At 50.8% G+C, this 18,548-nt stretch overlaps 2 long non-coding RNA genes across 3 annotated transcripts in view; one reads left to right on the forward strand and one right to left on the reverse strand.

Annotated features, from left to right (window-relative positions):
• Positions 1-1,467: 1,467 nt before the first annotated feature.
• Positions 1,468-5,500, reverse strand: LOC146871584 (uncharacterized). Its single transcript, XR_014981025.1, has 4 exons — positions 5,380-5,500; positions 4,271-4,412; positions 4,063-4,150; positions 1,468-3,549 (listed from the first exon to the last, which is right to left on the reverse strand). It is a non-coding gene; the product is annotated as an uncharacterized LOC146871584 (long non-coding RNA).
• A 65-nt stretch (positions 5,501-5,565) lies between these two features.
• Positions 5,566-18,548, forward strand: part of LOC146871585 (uncharacterized) — a 75,913-nt gene continuing 62,930 nt past the window's right edge. Inside the window, exon 1 of one of the 2 annotated variants that reach the window (XR_014981024.1) lies at positions 5,566-5,748. This is a non-coding gene — a long non-coding RNA (uncharacterized LOC146871585). The remainder of the gene's footprint in view (positions 5,749-18,548) is intronic. The other variant, XR_014981023.1, reaches the window with a different exon arrangement.

Consider the following 18,548-nt stretch of genomic DNA (forward strand, 5'->3'; position numbering starts at 1 on the left):
CTGGGGTCCGGCAATTTGTCCGCATGGCTCCCCGCGAGATCGCAATAGCTTCCTGACACAGGTTGATCCAGATGCATTACTTTCACTGTACATACATAACCCGCGGAGGTTATGGCAGGTGGGGAAGCAATGCACTCTGGCCTGTTTCTGAAGCCCTTGCCCAAATGCAGTCTTGCCGCATGACAAGGTCCCGCCCTCCACTGGGAACATGTAGCCTCTACACTTTCACAGGTTTTAGGATACACACTCACGCTGACACCCAGGGAGGCCTTACTAGGTATACCGGATGGCCTTGGCAACACTGGGGGGAATGGGACAATAAGTCATTGGCTGGCCACGGTGGTGGTGAAAAGGGCATTGCCTGAAACTGGAAAGGGTCCGCCAACATTGTATGAGTGGAGGAGGGAATGGGCCTGTGTGCTACACTGGAAAAATGCATGTAAGTGCCACAAGGCTGTCCTCGCTTACAAGAGCGTATATGGGGGATATGGATGGAATCCTATGGCCTATAGGTTTTCACAGAGACATATTTATGTATCCTTAGTGTGTATTGGGGAGGAATTATGACTGTGGAAGCAATGGCAGCATGGCGCTTGGTTCTTTCTTTTTCCTCCTTTCCTTATAGTACGTGCCTTTGTTGGAAAATAATGCAAATTGGTTATCAAAAAAGAAGGTAAGTATGTAAAATGATTATCTGGCATTGTTTTGGAACAGTGTTTGGGCTCTGGCTTATAAGCACTTCATGTAATCTGCAGGGGTGTCTCCTTCGCTTTGGCGGGGTGCGTCGCCTCACTGCTTTCTTGCAGTGCGAGAAGCCAAAACATAAAATGACAATAACTTGTAGTTATTACAATTTTCTGTTAGCTTGCGGGTGGGTGGGCGGAGCTGATCTGCTCTCCAAGCAGGGAAGGGGAGAACTGGTTTGCCCACTCTTGAGTGCGCAAAGACTGTTTGGTCGGCCCTCTTGGGCTGCCCAAACCAGTCATGCGCACTTTGCCCTTCTCCTTGCAGGATGCATTGCAGCCTGCATGGCGAACATGCACACCCCTCGAGCCCCTGGCTGAGCGCAATGTCACGGCACTCCAGACCAATCACAACGCTGCATGCAGCATTGTGATTGGCTTAGTTGAGGGAGCCTGGCTGCCTGCTCCTGTTGGAGACAGGAGAGCAGGAGCAGTGAAGAAGCGGCACCTGGCGGCAAGGGAAGTTTCTAAAGATTTGTTTTTATTTTTTATTATGACCCCTCCACATGCGAACCCCCCATGGCACTTTTCCCCCCACCACCCAGCCATGTCGGCCGCTACTGGTAATCTGGATATTAATGTTGTCAAGCCTAATTCACAGAATAGTATAAAAAGTGCAATCATACAATGTTCAGTCCAGAGAAATTCAAATATGCTGTTGTTTCCTCTTACTGTTAATTTTGTGTCTGTCCTGCACTTTCGTTTTTGTAAAGAGGAAACATGGTTGTTGCATTGTAATAAGAGGTTTAAAAAAAACATTTATATAGCACACCTGGACGTCATCAGTATTAGGGATGTTTACAGAGAAACATTCTAAAATAACATGGTACATGGAGATGAGGGAGGAGGAAGATCGTCATATTCATTAACAAATGTATTAAACATTAAAGACGGAATTCATCAGATTTGTTCAATACAGTTAGAGAAAGCACTGCCTAAGGAGGTGAGCCTTCAGTTGTTTCTAGAAGATAGTGATTGGTGTCAGATTCCGGAGGTATGGAGTGAGAGTTCCAGGTTACAAGGACCACACCAGAGAACGACTACCTTTGAGCAAGAGAGGTTATAGACTTGAAGGTTTCAAGGAAAAAAGAATGATGACTTATTAGTCCTCTTAGACCGCCGAACATCTAGAGCAAGGCAACCAGAAAATGCTAAATTTACATGAAATTACTCGTAATTACAAAAAATGCAAAACTGTCAGCACTGTATTTTAGTACAAAAAGCATTTTTTTGTCAGTTTTAGAAAAGAGGACAGACGCATTTCAGGTTAAAAATAGTGTGAAAAACACAATTACAGTAAGTACAGCCACTCATGTTCTGGCTGGTTGTTTTGTTCTCGTGCTCCTAGACTATAATTTTACCAGAAGCTGTGGCATAATAGCATAATTTCAGGAATTTTGCATAACAATAAAGCAAACTTTTAAAAATTATGCTAATTATGCATGATTAAAATTTTGCAGAGGCCTATAAAGCAACATATCTTGAATTTGATTCTTGCTGAAATGGGCAGTCAATGCAACTCAGTAAGTATAGTCATAATGTGATTGAATATACTTGTACAGTAGCTACAGGTCCAGATGTGCGGGGACCCCTCTGGTTGGTTCTTTGAGTGCCCTATGTGGCCTGTAGAGTGTAAAGAAAAAACACTGACTGGACAATAATTTATTGAATGTTGTTGTTTATTCCAGTGAATTGGGTTGCTAGCCCCTGCCATCTCCCCTGAGCAGGGCTTGGATTGCGCTCCTTTGCTACTCTAAGGACTCAAATGCTACACAGGGATACTAAGGGCCTGATTATGAGCTCCGTGGTCCATCAGATTGACGAACCCGTGGTTGAGGTGCAGTGGCGGTGGGGGACAGCCGCACCAGTGGTCCGACCGCCGTATTACAAGTAAGGCAGTCGAACCGTTTTGGGACCACCGCAACAGCAAGGGAACAACATTACCTGGCCGTGGTGCAGCTGTCTGGGGCAGCAATATGCTTGGCAGTGCCGCTGCAGCACCGCCAAGCATATTCTGAGTTTCCCCACTTTCAGCGTTGAGCTCGTCATGAAAAGGCTGGTGGTGGTGAAACAAAGGGGTCCCTACAGGGCACCCTGTTGCCCCTGTATTCTGGGATGCATGCGGGGGGCAAATGGTGGGCCCCCTGTATGCATGCACGCCCAATTCCTGCACAACATGGACTAAACAGTCCATGCCGTGCAGGAACTTGCTTTGGCATTCCCATCTTTTTCAAAGGTACTGCTGTGGGAATGCCAAAGGTCCGCCCGCCAGACCAGGAGAAAACTCCTAATCTGGCGGGCGGGCGGCGGGTGACTTTGAAGGATGCGGGCGGCGGCGTGTGCACACAACTGTCACTTATACAATAAAAACATACCGCTGTGAGCGACGCTAATGCCTTAATGTTAGCTGCCCAGCAGTCCCAGGCAAATAACAGAGACAAACACAACTTATTGTAAAAAAAAATGAGACCAGTGGAACCTTCTAATGCCCAGCCCCTAACCTATTATCACTCTTTCAGTCCTAACCCTTTAAGTTTTAGTGGAAATTTGCGTGCACACTGAATAGCACCCACTGTCACAGTGCCTATTCCTTCGGGAATCTAGATATGTGATATCAAAGCACATGTGCACCACACGAGAAAGTTAATGTTCATAATCATAAAGTTCATCTCCAACAATGTGAATTCTTCAAAGTTTTTTCTTATATTCCATTTTCATTTTACGCAGGACAAACCGAGTTCATTTCTTGTGACACAACAAACAGAACAGCTGACGCGTTTCGTCCTGATACAGGACTTCTTCAGGGCTGTTGATTACAAACAAATAGACATACATGTATAAATACACTATACACCACAAAGACAGAGCAGTAGTATACATAGGTCAATAGGCCATTACAGAGCCCTCAAACATATTACAAACAAAGATACCTATTTACATTGACATAAAAATTACAAACCACAAAGTGCAAAGTGATTAAGTAATTGACTACATTGTACATTCTGTTACTATTGTTTTCACTCATAATTTATTAGTCAAACTGAAATTTTATATCATAATAAGAAATATATTAAATATCAGAATTATATTAATCTATTGGGGCTGCAGAAAAAATGAAGCTAAAAAGCACACTAACTTAGAAGGGCAATATTCCTCAACTAATATCTATATTTATATAAATATTGTGGGTAAAAAAGGGGAGGAACTAAGAGTCAAAGGGAGGACAAAGGACAAGAAATAATAATATTTTGAGATTCGGGAAGATATAAGGGCATAAGAAAAAAACATGAGAAAGAAGCAAGAGTAAGTCGATACCCACCGCTAATAGATGATGGGAAACGAAGTTTTGTTGTGCTGGGAAGTCGTAATTAATTTTGTATAGGGAGAATTATCCTATCCAGCAAGATCTATAATGTAAATAACAACAGAAAACATCACTAAGGTCTTTTGTAGTTTAGGTAGAGCTGATAAAAATGGAAGGAGCAGGAGGGCTGCCACATATGTGTATCCACTTATTAGCAACTTACTTTGTATTTTCGTTTCTAGAGCTCATATCAGTCAAGTCATTTCCAGCAATCCATTACCACGTGCAAGCCGCAGTCACGAATACCAAGCATGCCAAAAGAGGAGAAAGGTACTTTTATTGTAAAGAAATTCCGTCCAGATTCTCTAAAATAAAGAGACGTGTCTTATAGTGACAACATCTATAAATAAATCATTCGGATCTAATAGAAGTACTCTATGTATTCGATCGGAGTAAGATATTATTGCTTAGACAGAGTTGATAATATAGCTCTTTAAATTGCCCACTTCAAAGTATAAAACCTGTTCCTCCATCCCAATCTGAAGTATAACCACACTGTATTATCCATCAGTGGACAGATGGTACATGTTATATCAGATAATGAGCCAGTACTCATCTCGTATTAAAACATTGAGTCAATAACCTCCTAATCTTACGAGGATTAAGCTAGCAAAATAAAACAGGTAAAGGCATAACGGAATTTGGGAAGATTCCATGTAAACCCAGACCCGCATTTGTAAAGCCCTTCCCTAGAGATTATCCAATATCAGCATCAACATGAAGTATCTCTTATAAGAACCAATTAAAGCCAAACCTAAAGCAATCTGAAAAGACAAAAACGCAAAGGCTCACTATGAGATTTCTAACACAGACGTCTTCGTTATCAATATACCACTCTTCTGACGGATGTAGTTGATGACCACCCCCAAAGGAGACCAGCATTCCTACATTTCCTTTCCTTTACATCTATTACCGTCAAATAGACTAATCGCAACCAATAAATACTGATGAGAAAAGGTGATCTCAGCGTCATATATAAGAGACTACGGCTGAGCGATAAACTAACTACCATAATTAACTGAAAATGCATCACTGAATCCAAAAGTTAAGTCTAATTTCCCCTCACTATTATGGTATTATATGGCGCCTGCGCGGCCATTGATGCGCAACTCAGATAGTAATAAAAGCTGGGGGGGAGAAGCCCCTCCACATGATAAGCCCCCTTAAAACCAAGTGGATGTCAACCGCATCAAAGAAATTAATACTTAGGTATTAGCGGACCAATTATTCAAAAGAAACGGGATAACGGCATTCCTCGATCAAGAAACTTACCGCAATGTGCGGTTGCCCGCGTCCCCCGCAGGGGGCCATCCTAAGCGGGCGGCCACCCTTAGTCGCATTTGGCACTCCCCCACCCCCACTAAGACGGGGGACTATAGGAGGAGTCCCCTGACCAGCTACGTCACTTCTGGCACAAAGAGGAGGGGGAAGTATTTATGCCTCCCCCGGCCATCTTGGCGTCCTCTTTGCGCCGGACACGCCGTCTGGTCGGTCACGTCGTGGTCGTGTGTCCAGCCCGTGGACCCTCCTGCTGCCCTTCACGCCGCGCTTCTCGTCGGGTTCGTGCGCGGCCTCAGCGCCTCGTGGGTTTCTGGTCTCTCCTGGAGGCGAGGTTTCCATCCCACTTCTGTCAAAACTTTGGTGAGTGCCTTCATCCCCCCCCTCATGCCTAGTCACCCCTGCTGGTGCATCATGGCGGGGCGGCCCTGGATTAGGCTGCTTGGCTTCCGGAGGGGGGGGGGCGGACGTTCTGAGGCTGCGCCGTGACCAGGTCCCTATATCCCATTAAGGGAAGGGGGGTCGCGCCCAAATTAATAAGGTGTTTTCCTGTGGGGCGGCTTAGGTCCGTGAAGGCGGGTAACAGTTTGGGTCGGCGGCGAAAGCCCTTTCGCGGGCACTAAGAGGCAATAGGGTGGGGCGAGCCCACGATAGCTCAGTTGGTTGAGTGGAGGACTGTAGTGAGTAAGCTGATATCCCTAGGTCGCCGGTTCAATACGGCTCGAAGGACATTGTGAAAGGAATTGCAGAGCTCAGCCTCAAGTCAGGTGAGAGCATGTGGCCTATCGGCCAGAGTTGCCAATTTTGGAGGTGGGGACCCAGGTTCGAGCCGTGGTGTTAGCTTAACATCCGGTCATTACCCCCAGGTCCCTCCGTCCTCGACACCGTCAGTGACAAATGAGATTTACTATCTCAATGACAGACAAAAGAACGAAGGAATGCTGGACCTACCCCTCCCCCTCCCACTGGGAGTACTTAAGGAGTACCGTCCCAGCATTCCTCCTGTTCTTTTTTCTGTCTTACTGACAGTGTGGACGCGGCAGGAGCTGGACGCTCCTGCCTTCTTCTGGACTTACTTGGGGGCTGCTGGTTCTCATTCCAGGTTCCGGCGGACCTCCGTGGATGTCCTCTCCCCCCCTGCCGGGCTTGGGGGGAGTGGCGCGGGCTTCTTCATGTCTCTGGGCCTCGCGGCGGTGTAATACCGCGTTGGCTTTCTCCTTGCCCGATGGCCGCCCCTCCTGGCCTGCCGGGCTTGCTAGGGGGCGCGGCCGAGCTGCTCCGATTGGTTGTGGCTCCTTCCTCTTCCGGGTTTTCGTCTTGCCTGACTTCCGGTTTAGGGCTTTGAGGACGGAAGTCAGGCGCCTCGAGGTTCCCGGCTGGAGGTGGCTCGTTAAAACGAGCTGAGGGGGTGAGTACCGCATAGCGGTTGTTATTTCCTTGTGTTTTGGCGGTGGTTGGTGTGTTGTTGGCGATGGGGAAACATTCCAGAAAGCGTCATCACAGGGAGAGGTCTTCCTCTTCTTCTAGTACTTCCAGGTCTCCCTCCCCTGCCAGGTCCAGGCGCCGTGATGCTGGTGCTGATGCGCATATTAAGCGCTTGATCAGGGAAACCTTGACGGAGATGGGGGATGTTGGATCCCGTCGCAAGTGCCCTGCTCCTGTTTCTTCGGACTCCAGTGGCGATGAGTCTGCGTGGTTGGGGGATGAAGAGTTGAAAGGGAAATATGTGGACAAGGATGCTATGGCTGGTATTTTGCAGCATGTTAAGGAGAACATGGGGTTCCCTGACGGGGACGCGCCTAGTACCTCTAGGGGCCCTTTGTTGCGACAGTTTCAGAGTGCTGCCACTGTCGATGTGCCTGTCCATCCCTTCATCAAAGATGTTTTGAAACGCGAGTGGGCTGATCCTGATCGCATCCTGATTCCGCGATTCATGGCGAAACTCTATCCTCTGCAGGATATGGCTACTGAACTGCCTGATTCGATTCCTATTGATTCTTTTGTGGCGAGTTTGGTGGGGCGTACTTCCCTTGCTGAGGACGCTGTGCTGAAAGATCCGGTTGACAAGAAGGCGGATGTGGCGCTCCGTAAGGTGTATTCTGGTTCCCACCTGGCCTTGAGGGCGGGCATCTACGGGACTTATGTGTCGCAGTCCCTGTTGTCTGACCTGAAGTCTCTCTATCAGTCGATGGATAATGCCACGGACTGTTCTGGTTTGCTTGAGCAGATTGAGCGTCAGGTGGAGCTGCTGTCTGATGTCTCCTTTGACGTTGTGCGTGCTTCTGCTCTGTCCGGGGGGGCTTGTGTGGCTGCCCGTCGCAGTCTTGTCCTTAAGGACTGGAAGACGGACTCTGCGCAGAAAGCATGCGCTTTGAGGTTGCCCTTTCAGGGTACAATGTTGTTTGGGGGGGAGTTGGAGGCGAAATTGCACAAGTTATTTAAGGAAAAGAAGCATTCTTCTTCTTTTAAAGTCTCCTCTACTGCTCCTGTCACTTCTAAACCCAAATCTTTCTTTCGCCCTACTTCTCGTAGGCAGTTTGTGAGAGGCCAGGGTAGGTTTGCTTCTGGCCGTGGTCGGGACCGTAAGGCTAAGTCCCCTCCTCCTGCCAAGCCACGTTCCTGACTCTTTGGCGGTGGTTCCCGGGTTGTTGGTTGGAGGGCGGCTGCGCTTCTTCCTGGATGCCTGGGTTCAGTCTTGTTCCGACGTCTGGGTGTTGGACGTGATTCGCCAGGGTTATGTTCTGGAGTTTACGGCTACTCCTCCAGACTCGGGTGTTCGGCCAACTCCTTGGCCTTCGAGTCGTGTGAAGCGGTCTCATCTTTCTCTCGGGATTCTGGACCTTCTTCGGAAGGGTGCCATTCAGGAGGTTCCCCCGTTGGAGACGGGGTTGGGTTTCTATTCCCTGGTCTTTCTGGTTCCAAAGAACACGGGGGGTTTCCGCTTGATTTTGGATCTGCGGGTGATGAACAAATGGGTGGCCAAGATTCCTTTCCGCATGGAGACCTTGCAGAGGGTGATTCCGTTGGTGCTGCCAGGTCACTTCATGTGTACCCTCGATCTTCAGGATGCGTATTATCATGTCTCGGTCCATCCTCGGTCCCGCAGGTTTCTGCGGTTTTGTGTTCAGGGGCGTCATTACCAGTTCATGGTATTGCCCTTCGGTCTCCGGTCGGCGCCGCGGGTGTTTACGAAGGTGGTGGCGCCTTTGGTCGCGTGGCTTCATCTCCAAGGGGTGATGGTGTACCCCTATTTAGACGACTGGTTGATCCATGCTCCATCTCGGGTCCTGTTGCTGGAGGCCAGGGAAGTGGTGTGCTCGGCGTTGCGGGCCCATGGGTTTCTGATCAACTTGCCCAAATGTCAGCTGACGCCGTCGCAGGACATGGTTTTCATTGGGGCCCGCTTCCGTTCGGATCTGAACCGTGTGTTCCTCCCCGAGCCTCGGGTTGTGACGTTGGTGTCCCTTGCTCGTCGTTTCCGGGTGGGGGGTGCTTTTCCGGTACGCCTTTGGTTGCGTCTTATGGGTCTGATGGCGGCGACAGTTTTTACGGTGGCCTGGGCACGTTTTCATCTGCGCCCCCTTTGGGTGTACCTCCTGTCTCTCTGGGATCCCCTGTCCCGCGACTTGGATGTTCTTATTCCTGTGTCTCCGGTGGTCCTCCCGGTTCTTCTTTGGTGGTCTGTGAGGGATCATCTGTCTTCGGGTCTGCCCCTGCAGTCTGCTCCTTCTCTGGTCTTGACGTCGGATGCCAGCGCCTTGGGTTGGGGGGCGACCTTGGGGTCTCGTTCCCTTCAGGGTCGTTGGTCCCTCCTGGAGAGCCGCCGGTCGTCCAACTGGAGAGAGCTCACGGCGGTGTCCCGAGCTGTGATGGGTTTTCGGGATCTGTTGCTCGGTCGGAACGTGTTGGTGCGGTCCGACAATATGGTAACGGTGGCTTATCTGAATCATCAAGGGGGGATTCGTTCGGCTTCCTTGAATGCGATAGTGGTGCCCCTGTTTTGTTGGGCGGAGGGCCATCTGCTGTCTCTGACGGCGGTTCATCTTCGGGGAGTGGACAACTTTGTGGCGGATGCCCTGAGTCGGTGCTTTCCGGATTCTCTGGAGTTGTCTCTCACCCCGGTTGCGTTTCGGCTTGTGTGCGGGAGGTTTGGGCGTCCCTTTCTGGACCTCTTTGCCTCCCGGCACAATGCTCAGCTCCCTCGGTTCTGCTCCCGGTTTCTGCAGGAGGGTTGCTGGGGGGTGGACGCTCTGTCTCTCCCGTGGCCTTCGCGTCTCCTCTATGCCTTCCCCCCCCTGGCTCTGGTTCCCAGGTTTCTGGCCCGTTTGTGTCAGGAGGATCGGGTGGTGGTGGCGGTCCTGCCGTTTTGGCCTCGGAGGTCTTGGTTTCCGACGGTGCGTCTTTTGGCGGTGCAGGGTCCCTGGTTTCTTCCCCTGTCTCCGTCTCCGCTTCGATCTTCCCCGTGCCTGTCGCTTCTCCGGTTGCGGTTGTCGGTGTGGAAGTTGAGAGGCAGGGTTGGAGACGGCGCGGTTTCCCAGAACATTTAGCGGTGGCTCTTCAGCGTTCCCGGCGGCCTTCTACCCTTAAGGCTTATGATAGGCATTGGGGTAATTTTGATCGTTGGTGTTCGGCGTTGGGGGTCTCCCCTTTGTTCTGTTCCTTGCAGGTTGTCCTTCAATTTTTGTGGGAGGGTTTCGAGAAGGGTTTGGCTGTGTCTACTCTGCGGGCCCAGTGGGCCGCTGTTCGGGCTTTTCGTTCCCCGTGGGGGAATCTTTCGGATATTGAGGACTTGGTTTCTCGTCTTCTCCGCAGTTTTTCTGTTTCTCGGCCTGTTCCTCGTCCTTCTTTTCCCCTGTGGGATTTGCCTTTGGTCCTTCGGGTTTTGATCGGTCCTCCTTTTGAGCCTTTGGATGTGGTGGATTTAAAATTTCTCACTCTCAAGGTGGTTTTCCTGGTGGCTGTCACCTCTGCTCGTCGTCTTGGGGAGTTGGGTGCCTTGATGGCGCGGCCTCCTTTTCTTTCATTCACGGAGGGGGGTGTGGTGCTCCGACTGGATTCTTCTTTTGTGCCGAAGGTTTCTTCGCAGTTTCACAGGTGTCAGGAGTTGGTCTTACCTGCCCTGGGCTCTGTTTTGAATTCTCCTGGGGGTCCCCAGTGGTCTTTATTGGATGTGTGCAGGGCTTTGCGCATTTATCTGGACCGTACGGCGGTTTTTCGCTAGTCGGACTCCCTTTTTGTCTCCTTTGGTGCGGCTTCGCTTGGGAGTAAGGCTTCTTCTGTGTCCATCGGCCGTTGGCTGAAGCAAGTCATTTCCTTGGCCTACTCTCTGTCTGGTTCTCCTCCTCCTTTGGGGGTTCAGGGTCGTTCTACGAGAGGGGTGGCTGCTTCTTGGGCGGAGGTTCAGGGTGTCCCTCTCTCTGAGATTTGTAGGGCTGCCACGTGGGCCTCTTCCAATACTTTTATCAGGCATTATCGCCTCCTCAATCTGTTGGGGGATGATGGAGGTTTTGCTTTGGGGGTGTTGAGCTCTGTTCGCTCCTAAATGTTTTTTTCTACTTTGTTTCCAATAAATCTCTGGGTTTGTTTGCTATCCTGGTGGTTTGTTGTGTTTTCTGGTATGAATGCCGGGGTTTGCTTTGGTATTTCTCATTTGTCACTGACGGTGTCGAGGACGGAGGGACCTGGGGGTAATGTCCTATTACTTACCGGTAATCTTCATTACTCCGGGTCCCGTAGTCCTCGACACCGTCATGACTTCCCTCCCTCCCTCCCTGTCTGCCGGCCTTCATTGGGGCTTGGTATTTCAGGAGGAATGCTGGGACGGTACTCCTTAAGTACTCCCAGTGGGAGGGGGAGGGGTAGGTCCAGCATTCCTTCGTTCTTTTGTCTGTCATTGAGATAGTAAATCTCATTTGTCACTGACGGTGTCGAGGACTACGGGACCCGGAGTAATGAAGATTACCGGTAAGTAATAGGACATTCTGGGCAAATCACTTTAATTTCCCCGGGTCTACCAATAATGAATTTTTGTCTCGTAAGCGCTCCAATACCTTCGGGTAGAGTCCGCGCTATATAAATGTGCACAAAGTTAGAACTTGAGTTGCAATGTTGTTCTGTCGGGTCGCCAACTGCGGGAGAGGGTCCGGGGTCCGCGCCTTCGGGTCCATACCCACGCAGGCGAGTGGCGGCTAGCGGGCGGGTGGTGCGCGAGCATGTAAAAAGTGGCTCCTTCCTGGCCGCGGTAGCCTCGGCTCAAATTGTGCCCCCCTCCCCCTCCTTCCCGCTTGAAGTATAGTCCTGGGACATGAATCACGGAGTCTCGTAAGGCGAATACGGTGCTCGGGTTTGGGCTCTGATATTTCGGGTCGAGCAGGCGCCATTTAGATATGTGCTAAGAGGTTTGCATTGGTCTCAAGTTGGCGCCAAGAGTCTAGCGATTGGCGCGCATGGGGGCGCGGGAGGGGCAGCCTCCGCATCGACTAGGCTACGCCCACCCCTCCCCCCGTTATGTTTACAGTTTTTGAAGCGGTGTTGGCGGTCATTGGGTTTCTCCCCTCCCGCAGCCCTGGCCACATGCGGTGCGGGGATCGGCAGGGCTGGCATGTCAGGTACTTGGAGATGGGGTGGGAGCAGAGGCGGGTGCCGTGAACACGGTCCTCGGGATATTTCGGCCACATGGTTAATGCGAGTGAGGCGGCAATCCGGGGCGTGCACCCATGTAAATGATTAATGGTCAAAAAGACACCGACGCCTCATAAAGTGCCGCTTCTAGGCCGGCAATGGTATACCATGTGGCACATGGCCTCGCTAGCTCTCAAATAATTGAGGTTTCCTCGCTGCTTGCTTCAGGCGTCCTTGCCACACAATTTGTTCGACAAGTACTAGTGGCTGTTAGCAAATGTGCTGAGGCAGCATATTTATCGCGATCGGAGTATGGGGGCAAGCCAACACCCGGTGTGCCCCGCGAATGCAACGAGGCTACAGCGGGTCTGAAGCCACTAGGGATGCTTTGAGTGATTTCCCATTGCCACCCTCAGCTAGGCCAGGCACTGGCTTCCGCGCACACTTTATCTAGATCGGGTTGATTTCTCTATCTATGCGCTGGATGGTTTGTTTCGGTAAATCGCTTTTCCACAGTGTTTTGTACCGGCAGGCACTGTTGCTTTGAAGAGAAATGTAGAGATATGGCTCATTCTGGAGCACATTCGGTTGATTCAGGCAAACGTGTTCATTTGCAATAAGTTCTTCTTTGACAGCGCTCTTTGAATACATACAGACAGAGAGCCATTTGGACAGGCAAGGTGTTCAGCTGTCGGGGGAGAGAATGTGGCCTAACGGCTAGGGCGTTCGACCTCCGAGCTGGGATACCGGGTTCGAGTCAATACCGATGCGCTCAACACTCTGTGATCGCGCCGCGAAGTGGCACGGTAGCTCAGGGCGTGCTGCTCGCGACACCCCCTTTGTCCCCCCAGCCAGCAGGTGCTTCTCTGAGAGACACGGGGGTGATCAAGGTTGGCTTGGTTTCCGACTCGTCGGCAGTCCACCGGAGGGTGTTAGTGGGGCAAGTGTACCTTGTGAGGCTGGGCGCCGGATTACCACCGGCTTGCAGGGCCCCATCTTACTGGGGAAAGTAGCAACAGAAGGCGTGTGGCTGTTAGCGATGTGTCGATGGTGGCTCGTGTTGGGGGGCGCACTGGAGTAACGCAGCGAAAACGTTGTAGTGGTAGACATTGGGGATGGACACTGAAGCGAGTGTCCTTTCGTTTTCGGTATTTGGAGCATTCGGAGCCAGTGGGGCGTTGAGGCGCTTCACAACCCCCCCCCCCCCCCCCTTTTTAGGGGCAGGGACTCAGGGAGGAGTCCCCCCACCTATAATCGAATACAGTTGATAGTTGATGAACTCCACAACAATTTCATCACGGAATACCCCCTCTTAGTGTGCTGTCGACTGCCTTGTCTGAAATGGGCAGAGGGTAGCTGGCATGGGTAGGTTGTATGCACCATATCATTGTTTGATGATTTTGCACCCAAGAAAGTGTAATTCATAGTGTTTTGAATGTCATTCACAGTTGCACTGAAATGATGGAAATGCCACACATAGAAATCTGAAACCTGGGCAGCTGTGGATGGGGGCGGACAGCTCTCGGTTGGCTAGGCAACTGATCTATAACGGTGGCTTAATTCACCTTATGCAAATGGAACCACTGATCAGCCAATAGTTGGGCTCCTTTTGTAGTAAATATAGGGATGCTATGGCTTCGATGAATATGTAATGTATCTGGCGCTCATGTGTAGCGTGTCAATGCCTTTGCATCCACATACACGTGACATTTGTATAACGGAGATGTAATTCTCAATGTGCGTTAGCTTAAGGCAATGAATGGAGGATCGGTCAGGCTTTCCACGGAGCGGAATACTTAGTAAATGCGTGGTGTGCCGGTGGCCGGTCTGAATGCCATAGTCATTGCCTGAGCAAGCTGGGTAGCCCGGCAGATTAGTTTTTTCCCTTAAACAATCATTGAAGCTTGCTCAGGGCTCCCTCAGCTCTGTTGGTGTCATTTTTATGGGCCAGGTCCTTCTTTTCTTTCATAGAACTATTTTCGCTAATGGTAATCAGTAGTTTTGGATGGCGCCTATGTTTCAAATCCAACACGATTGCATTGATCTGATTACTCACATTTAAGGGGATGTCCATGGTTCTTTGCGTGGCTAGTTAATGCTTTCAGTACACAAAGACACCTGTTGCTTAAGGCCGCATGCTCCTATTGCTTGACCTTTGTCACACCACTGCCTCCGGTGGGCCTGTTCAGGTCACTTGAGGGCATTGCTTCACTGTTCCTGAGCTAACATTGCCGATAAAGTAGTAGCATGAGCGGTTCTACAGGGAAGGCAAGTCTCTAGCAAACACGAAGCCAACCTCATCCGGGATGGCTTAAAGCCAAGTAACTGGTATTCAATCCACCCAGTTGGGGTGTTAACGTATAAAGGAGAGAATGATTGTGCTTGCAGGTCTCGTCGGCTGATGATTTTGGGACCGCGTTAGCGCACTATTTTACGCAAGCTCAGTGGTAATCCTTGTGCATCTGGTGGAGCACGCTACCACAAGACAAGGGTTCAAATCCTGCTATTGTCCCCAAGGTATCCCATGAGCTGAATGTTCATGCACGGCCTCTAGCATGCATTTCACATGTTCTCCTCGGAAGGAGTTGACTTGCTTATACGCTTGTATCTGGATATTGATATGTCACCCTCCTCTTCATTGTTGGTTTGCTCGCAATAAAGAGTCAGTCTTAGTACTTAAATGTCCCCATAGTTCATCCTTTGTCCCAACAGGGTCAAAAGATACGGGCAGGCTCTGTTTGCAAAGAATAGTTATTTTGTACCCGCATGGGCCTTGTTTGCAGTTCAGTGAGGTCAATTTTGTCTCCAACGCGGAGATGGTGCGCCGTGTTTCGTTTCCAATGGGCCCCCGCTTTCCGCATTGCACCACCTGGGTCACGTGCATGTGACCTGTCAGGCTGTTGTGGAAGTTGATTAGGGCAATTGTCCCCAGTTGCGGTAGAGCTTGCTATCCATCGAAGGGAGGCATTTAAGGAATGTTCAACACGTTAGGCATTGTTCAGGGGTGGACCCTTCAGCGGTGTCTTGGTGAGGGACTAGCGCAGGGGGTTAGGTTTGTGGTGCCTTTACTTTTGAGCTGGGATTTTCGGTGTAATCCTCGGTGTCCTGTCCGGCGCCTGGGTGGCGTGCGTCGCGAGAAGTCTTTTTCGTAGTTTGCATTGAGCGAAGATTTCGCTGCTTGGCCAACAAGGCCCTTGGCCACCAGGAGTTATGCAGGTGGCCCTTATCAATGTCTTATTGAGGTATGTTCTACTGATGACAAATGGTAAAATGGTTGTCGGTTTTGGCCGGGGATCGGCAAGTATGGTTTCATCTTTCACTTAACACTTGTGCATTATCGGCCTAGAAGCCAAGTATACTTTGCAGGGATCCGCTCACACATAAGTGGGCCAAGATCACACAAAGCACAGGATGAGTGATTGGTGTCAGACAGATATGGCGAATCATGATAGATCCCAGAGGTAGCGTATACATATCTCAGACTAGATCAGTGTATTATCATGGTTCATCCTTGTCTCAATATAGACAAAAGTTACGGATAAGCTCTGTTTTGCATGGAATAGTCAATTTGTCTCCACATGTGCCTCTTTCGCAGTACAACGAGGTCAATCTTGTCTCCAACGCGGGGACTGTGCGCCACTATTCTGTTTCCAAAGGGCTCCCGCTTTCCGGGTCCTTGTTCACGGGCAGGCGACCTGCCTGGTGGTTGCAGAAGTTGATTAGGTAATGGTCCCATTTGCGGTAGAGCTTGCTAATCATCAAAGGGAGACATTTAACGAATGTGCAACACGTTAGGGTGACAGTCCCACCAGTCAGAATGGAAGCGTTTTCAATAGACTATGCAGGGAAGAGGTACCATGTACACTGGGTGGGTATTTCCCTGCAGCCAAGGGACGGTGTCAGGTAGACTCAGGATGACATATCCACCCGTGCTTTAACCAGGGCAGCAGGCGGGTAGTGGGAGTTGACAGCTAACAAGTGTGCTGTGGCGCAAAAGTGTGGCAAACACTGCGTCAGTGCCAAATGGCGACAGGGTATTTTCTACCTTTTGGCATCCCATAATCCAAGAAAGGGTAGGTATTTTCACTCTCGTTCCCCCCTGGTTACACAGACTTGTCTGCCCCCGCCGGGTTACCCAGCTGCGGGCTAGAACCAGACAATAGAAGGGCATCTTTGGGACTGGGGTCCCTAACACATTGATAGCCAAACGCTGGGGTGATGTACCATGTATGGCATGGTCACCACTGGGGTTGCCCCCAGGTTCTGGGGTCAAGGTGGGTTTGAGCATTTAGTCTTCAGGCCTGGGATAGCATCCTGCAACCCCCCAATCCAAGTACGGGCAGTTAGGATGGATAAGTATCAGCAAGTGGGTAACATACACTGGCTAGTCAGCGTCATCGTGCCCCGGGGCATGCGCATTTTATAAATACAGAAAGCTGCAACCAGAAGGGGGCCAAGTGGCATAACAAGTAAAGATGTTAAGAGGTGTGTCTCTGGCGTTACAGCTGGGTGTAGCCAGTCCCCATAGAGGTACGTCCGGGGGATAATGGTGTGCTCCTTTGGATCCCCATGAGGTTTGCTCCCGGGCCGGGCTACGGGTCGCTTCAGTGATGCACCAAATGCCCCGTCCACATAGCCACGGGTATAGGCTGGTTTTGGAAGCGGTCCTATAAACGAGTGGGCTGCGGTTCCATTGAACCAGGTGATAGGGTGCACATAAGGCTAGAGAGCTGCAACTACAAGGTTTCAGGAGGTGGGAGCCACTTCAGCTTGAAGGAAGATAGCAGCGTTTAAGAGTAGAGCCCCCTCCTGGGAGGCCATCACATCCTTGCAGGGCATGCGGGGCACTGGTCCTTCACAGAGAACCATATACCGCTCCATGCGCGAATTCGCAGGGCAGGGGCCTTGGCTTCCACCAGTTGACTCTGGGGACCTTAGATTCTAAGAAAATCTCTGGTAATATACACACTATTCCGTGGTCTCGTGGGTTATGTAGTTCCACCCTTTCGGGTAGAATGCAACAGAACTGCGCATTGCCACTATTTAGAGCGTGACAGATGCAAAAATTTATTCCCTGCTAAAGCAAACCAAGTTTCTTGTGGCAGAAGGTATGTCTGATGTGCGTCCTGTGAGGCCATCACATCCTTGCAGGGCATGCGAGGCACTGGTCCATTCCCAGGCAAGCAGGCACCGCTCCATGCGCAAAATGCGCAGGGCTAGGGGCTTTGGCTTCATCAGGCATGAGACATGCCGGGCGAAACCCAAAGCTTAAGTTGACATAATTTGGGTGCACTTGGCACAGGTGGGCTTTGATCCGTTCTTACAGGACATGAATATGGCCCGGGAAGTTGCAGGTGGCAGTGAGAAAGGAACTGTTTTGGTGGGGGGCTCTTTAGGCGACGGTAGCCGCCTCCAGAGCTGTAGCGGAGTTACAGGGCGATCTGGAAGCATATGGGTACAGAAAGTTTACCTCTGCAAGAGCACAATAGGGGTGCCAGAGCCAAATCACAAGAACCTCATGTGGAGGGTCCTGGAACAACTACGTCGGCGCCCCGTTAGTCCTTCGGGCGGTTGTGGGCCTGAACAACCGGGGGTTCGCCTTGCTACGCTCCGCCCTGAAAAGGGCGTGAGTAATAAGGGACCAATGTGTCACATGATCCAGTAAGGGGATCACCCGTGATCCAGTAAGGGGATCACCCCCCATAAGGGGAGCGCTGATTGGTTTCTCCACAGTGCGTGGCTCATCAGGTGGGCAGGGCAGCATAGGTTTATACAGCTGCCTGCCCTTGGATCGCCCGTAAGATAACCCACCATATTGCATACTTTTGTATGGAATAAACCTGCAGCAATATTTTTCCCAAACAAAAGTTGTGTAGTGTATTTATTTATGCATGCATACTCTGCTGTGGTACGGGTAGGGCCTGGTGCCATAATGGGACTATGCGGCTGCCCGCGGCCCCCGCAGGGGGCCATCCTAAGCGGGCGGCCACCCTTAGTCGCATTTGGCACTCCCCCACCCCCACTAAGACGGGGGACTATAGGAGGAGTCCCCTGACCAGCTACGTCACTTCCGGCACAAAAAGGAGGGGGAGGTATTTATGCCTCCCCCGGCCATCTTTGCGCCGGACACGCCGTCTCCCACCCTACCGCTTACCCGGCGTGGGGTTGGCAGGCGAATTACATAGGATGTTGTAATGTTTTTCTTTGTCGTTGCAGGCGGAGTTACAGGGCGATCTGGAAGCATATGGGTACAGAAAGTTTACCTCTGCAAGAGCACAATAGGGGTGCCAGAGCCAAATCACAGGAACCTCGTGTGGAGGGTCCTGGAACAACTACGTCGGCGCCCCGTTAGTCCTTCGGGCGGTTGTGGGCCTGAACAACCGGGGGTTCGCCTTGCTACGCTCCGCCCTGAAAAGGGCGTGAGTAATAAGGGACCAATGTGTCACATGATCCAGTAAGGGGATCACCTGTGATCCAGTAAGGAGATCACCCCCCATAAGGGGAGCGCTGATTGGTTTCTCCACAGTGCGTGGCTCATCAGG

This window comes from Triturus cristatus, chromosome 1_1 (genome assembly GCF_964204655.1).
Source record: "Triturus cristatus chromosome 1_1, aTriCri1.1, whole genome shotgun sequence".
Taxonomy (NCBI): domain Eukaryota; kingdom Metazoa; phylum Chordata; class Amphibia; order Caudata; family Salamandridae; genus Triturus; species Triturus cristatus.